Raw genomic sequence first — 5,516 nt, 5'->3', positions numbered from 1 at the left:
TTAAGCTTGCAGGTGTACCGATGATGTTGCTAAGAAGAAGGTCTTCCCTTTATCTTTGAAGGGAGACGCATTGATATGGTATAGGCTATGTGATGATATGGGATCATGGAACTATAAAAGATTGAAATTGGAATTTCATCAAAAGTATTACCCTATGCATCTTGTTCGTCGTGATCGCAATTATATATATAATTTCTGGCCTCGCGAAGGAGAAAGCATCGCTCAAGCTTGGGGGAGGCTTAAATCAATATTATATTCATGCCCCAATCATGAGCTCTCGAGAGAAATAATTATGCAAAGTTTTTATGCTCGGCTTTCTCATAATAATCAAACCATGCTCGATACTTCTTGTGTTGGCTCATTTATGATGAAGACTATTGAATTCAGATGGAATTTATTGGATAGAATTAAACGCAACTCTGAAGATTGGGACCTCGACGAAGGTAAGGAGTCAGGTATGACACCTAAGTTTGATTGTGTTAAATCTTTTATGGATACCGATATTTTCCGTAAGTTTTGACTCTGAGATAGTAGCTTCTTTCTGTGAATCTTTTGCTACTTATGTTGATCTCCCTAAGGAGAAGTGGTTTAAATATCATCCTCCCATAGAAGTAAAAGTAGTTGCACCTATTAAAGTTGAAGAAAAGACTGACACTTATAATGATCCTATTGTTCCTACTTCTTATGTTGAGAAACCACCTTTCCCTGTTAGAGTAAAGGATCATGCTAAAGCTTCAACTGTTGTTCGTAAAAGAAATATTAGAACTTATACACCTCCTGAGAAAGTTAAAGTAGAACCTAATATTGCTATTGTTAAAGATCTCTTGTCTGATAATATTGATGGGCATGTTATTCAGTTCGAAGGTGAAACTGCTAGAATTGCTAAACCTTGTGCTAAAGATAAACATAGACCTGTGGTAGGCGTGCCTGTTATTTCTGTTAAAATAGGAGATCATTGTTATCATGGCTTATGTGATATGGGTGCTAGTGCTATTGTTATACCTTATGACTTGTATAAAGAAATCAAGCATGAAATTGCACCTGCTGAATTAGAAGATATTGATGTCACAATTAAACTTGCCAATAGAGATACTATTTCAGCGATGGGAATTGTTAGAGATGTTGAAGTCTTGTGTGGGAAAACTAAATATCCTGCTGATTTTCTTGTTCTTACTTCTCCGCAAGATAGCTTTTGTCCCATTATATTTGGTAGACCCTTCTTGAACACTGTTAATGCTAGGATAGATTGCGAAAAGAATGTTGTTACTATTGGCTTGGATGATATGGTTCATGAGTTTAATTTCTCTAAATTTAGTAAACAACATCGTGAGGAAGAATTACCTAGTAAGGATGAGATTATTGGTCTTGCTTCTATTGCCGTACCTCCTAGTGATCCTTTAGAACACTATTTGTTAGACCATGAAAATGATATGTTCATGAATGAAAGAAGGGAAATAGATGAAGTATTCTTTAAACAGGAACCTATTCTGCAACACAATTTACCTGTTGAAATTTTAGGGGATCCTCCTCCACCCAAGGGTGATCCCGTGTTTGAGCTTAAACCTTTGCCTGATAATCTTAAATATGCTTATCTTGATGAAAAGAAGATATATCCTGTTATTATTAGTGCTAACCTTTCAGAGCATTAAGAAGAAAGATTATTGAAAACTCTGAAGAAGCATCATGCTGCTATTGGATATACTCTTGATGATCTTAAGGGTATTAGTCTCACTCTATGTCAACATAAAATAAATTTGGAAGCAGATGCCAAACCAGTTCGTGATCCTCAATGACGTCTGAATCCTAAAATGAAAGAAGTGGTAAGAAAAGAAATACTCAAGCTTCTGGAGGCAGGTATAATTTACCCCGTTGCTGATAGTCAGTGGGTAAGTCCTGTCCATTGTGTCCCTAAGAAGGGAGGTATTACCGTTGTTCCTAGTGATAAAGATGAATTGATTCCACAAAGAATTATCACAGGTTATAGGATGGTAATTGATTTCCGCAAATTAAATAAAGCTACCAAGAAAGATCATTACCCCTTACCTTTTATTGATCAAATGCTAGAAAGATTATGCAAACATACACACTATTGCTTTCTAGATGGTTATTCTGGTTTCTCTCAAATACCTGTGTCGGCTAGAGATCAATCAAGGACTACTTTTACATGCCCTTTTGGTACTTTTGCTTACAGACGTATGCCTTTTGGTTTATGTAATGCACCTGCTACCTTTCAAAGATGCATGATGGCTATATTCTCTGACTTTTGTGAAAAGATTTGTGAGGTTTTCATGGACGACTTTTCCGTCTATGTTCCTCTTTTGATGATTGCTTGAGAAATCTTGATCGAGTTTTGCAGAGATGTGAAGAAACTAATCTTGTCTTGAATTGGGAAAAGTGCCACTTTATGGTTAAAGAAGGTATTGTCTTGGGGCATAAAGTTTCTGAAAGAGGTATTGAAGTTGATAAAGCCAAGGTCGATGCTATTGAAAAGATGCCATGTCCCAAGGACATCAAAGGTATAAGAAGTTTCCTTGGTCACGCCGGATTTTACAGGAGGTTCATTAAGGACTTCTCAAAAATTTCCCGGCCTCTGACTAATTTATTGCAAAAAGATATACCATTTGTCTTTGATGATGATTGTGTAGAAGCATTTGAAATACTTAAGAAAGCATTAGTCTCTGCACCTGTTGTTCAGCCACCTGATTGGAATTTACCCTTTGAAATTATGTGTGATGCTAGTGATTATGATGTAGGTGCTATTCTAGGGCAAAGGGTTGATAAGAAATTAAATGTTATTCATCATGCTAGTAAGACTCTAGACAATGCTCAAAGAAATTATGCTACTACTGAAAAAGAGCTTTTAGCAGTTGTATTTGCTTGTGATAAGTTCAGACCTTATATTGTTGATTCTAAAGTAACTATTCACACTGATCATGCTTCTATTAAATACCTTATGGAAAAGAAAGATGCTAAACCGAGACTTATTAGATGGGTTCTCTTGCTACAAGAATTTGATTTGCATATTGTTGATAGAAAGGGAGCTAAGAACCCCGTTGCAGACAACTTGTCTAGGTTAGAGAATGTTCTTGATGACCCACTACCTATTAATGATAGCTTTCCTGATGAACAATTAAATGTTATAAGTATTTCTCGTAGTACTCCATGGTATGCTGATTATGCTAATTATATTGTTGCTAAATTTATACCACCTAGCTTCACATACCAACAAAAGAAAAAGTTTTTCTATGACTTGAGACATTACTTTTGGGATGACCCAAATCTTTATAAAGAAGGAGTAGATGGTGTTATTAGACGTTGTGTACCTGAGCATGAACAGCAACAGATCCTACGCAAGTGTCATTCCAAGGCTTATGGAGGACACCACGCTGGAGATAGAACTGCACATAAGGTATTGAAATCTGGTTTTTATTGGCCTACTCTCTTTAAGGATGCCCGTAAGTTTGTCTTGTCTTGTGATGAATGTCAAAGAATTGGTAATATTAGTAGACGTCAAGAAATGCCTATCAATTATTCTCTTGTTATTGAACCGTTTGATGTTTGGGGCTTTGATTATATGGGACCTTTTCCTGCCTCTAATGGATACACACATATTCTAGTTGCTGTTGATTACGTTACTAAGTGGGTAGAAGCTATTCCAACTAGTAGTGCTGATCATAACACTTCTATTAAAATGCTTAAAGAAGTTATCTTTCCAAGGTTTGGAGTCCCTAGATATTTAATGACTGATGGTGGTTCACATTTTATTCATGGTGCTTTCCGTAAAATGCTTGCTAAATATGATGTTAATCATAGAATTGCATCCCCTTATCACCCTAAGTCTAGTGGTCAAGTAGAATTGAGTAATAGAGAACTCAAATTAATTTTGTAAAAGGTTGTTAATAGGTCCAGAAAGAATTGGTCCAAGAAACTTGATGATGCATTATGGGCTTATAGAACTGCATACAAAAATCCTATGGGTATGTCTCCGTATAAAATGGTTTATGGAAAAGCATGTCACTTACCTCTCGAACTAGAACATAAGGCACATTGGGCTATTAAAGAGCTCAACTATGATTTTAAACTTGCCGGTGAGAAGAGGTTATTTGATATTAGCTCACTTGATGAATGGAGAACCCAAGCTTATGAAAATGCCAAGTTGTTTAAAGAAAAAGTTAAAAGATGGCATGACAAAAGGATACAAAAGCGTGAGTTTAATGTAGGTGATTATGTATTGCTATACAACTCTTGTTTAAGATTTTTTGCAGGAAAACTTCTCTCTAAATGGGAAGGCCCCTATGTTATCGAAGAGGTCTATCGTTCCGGTGCCATATAGATCAACAACTTCGAAGGCACAAATCCGAAGGTGGTAAACGGTCAAAGAATCAAACATTATATCTCAGGTAATCCCATAAATGTTGAATCCAATATTATTGAAACTATAACCCCGAAGGAATACATAAGGGACACTTTCCGGAACATTTTAGACTCAGAAAAGGAATAGGTATGTGGTACGGTAAGTAAACCGACTCCAAAACAATTTTTAAGGCAATATTTCTCCGTTTTGGAATATTTAGAAAAATAGAAAAATAAGTAGCAGTCCGGGAAGGACACGAGGGTCCCACGAGGGTGGTGGGCGTGCCCTACCCCTCTGGGCGCGCCCCCCTACCTCGTGAGCACCTCGTGTGCCTTTCGGACTCTGTTTTCTTGCACGTTACGTATTTTGGTCGGTAAAAATTCATTATATAACCTCCCGAAGGTTTTGACTCCTGTATCACGCAAACCTCCTTTGTTCTTGTTTCGAGCTGTTTTTCTGACAGATCTAGGTTATCATGACGGCCCCAAGCGCCTCCAAGGACAAGTTCTTCGAGAAGGTCATCAACACTTACCTCGCGGAGGTGCTGCGACACCCTCAAACCATTGAGTTGCGTGATGGGTTGCTGCACATCCGCGATGAAGAGGGACCAAAGGGGACCGGAAGCATGGAGACGAGGCTCGAAGCAGTGGAGCAACAAGTTTTCAAGTGCCAAGGGATGGTAGAGCATGGACTCAACTCTAACCACATGATGATCGCGGAGTTCACTAGCAACCACAAGTTGGATGCTGACAACATCGGGGAGACTATCTTCAAGCTTCTGAGAAGATCGAGCACCTCCAAGCCCAAATCTATGACATGCAAAACCAAAACTGTGAGTATGAATATAGATTCAAAAGGATGAGTTTGGCTGCAGATTCGAGGATCCCGGAGACTCGATCATCTTTCTATGAGGGAGAACCTATGTCTTGGAACATGGACGCAAGGCCCGCATCATCTACAAGACCTCCACCTTCTTCACTGACAAAGGAGATATAATCTCATGGGTATGGGCACTCCCCTTGGCAATTGCCAAGCTTGGGGGAGGTGCCCCGGTATCGTATCACAATCACAACTCCTATCTTTACCGTTTTTTCTTAGTTCGATCCTATTAGTAGTATCTTGATCTAGCAAAATAAAGTTTATGGCATGATCTAGTTTTGAG

This window comes from Triticum urartu, chromosome 2 (genome assembly GCF_003073215.2).
Source record: "Triticum urartu cultivar G1812 chromosome 2, Tu2.1, whole genome shotgun sequence".
Classification (NCBI taxonomy): domain Eukaryota; kingdom Viridiplantae; phylum Streptophyta; class Magnoliopsida; order Poales; family Poaceae; genus Triticum; species Triticum urartu.
The sequence above is the reverse complement of the archived record's forward strand: the minus strand, read 5'-3'. Positions refer to the sequence as shown.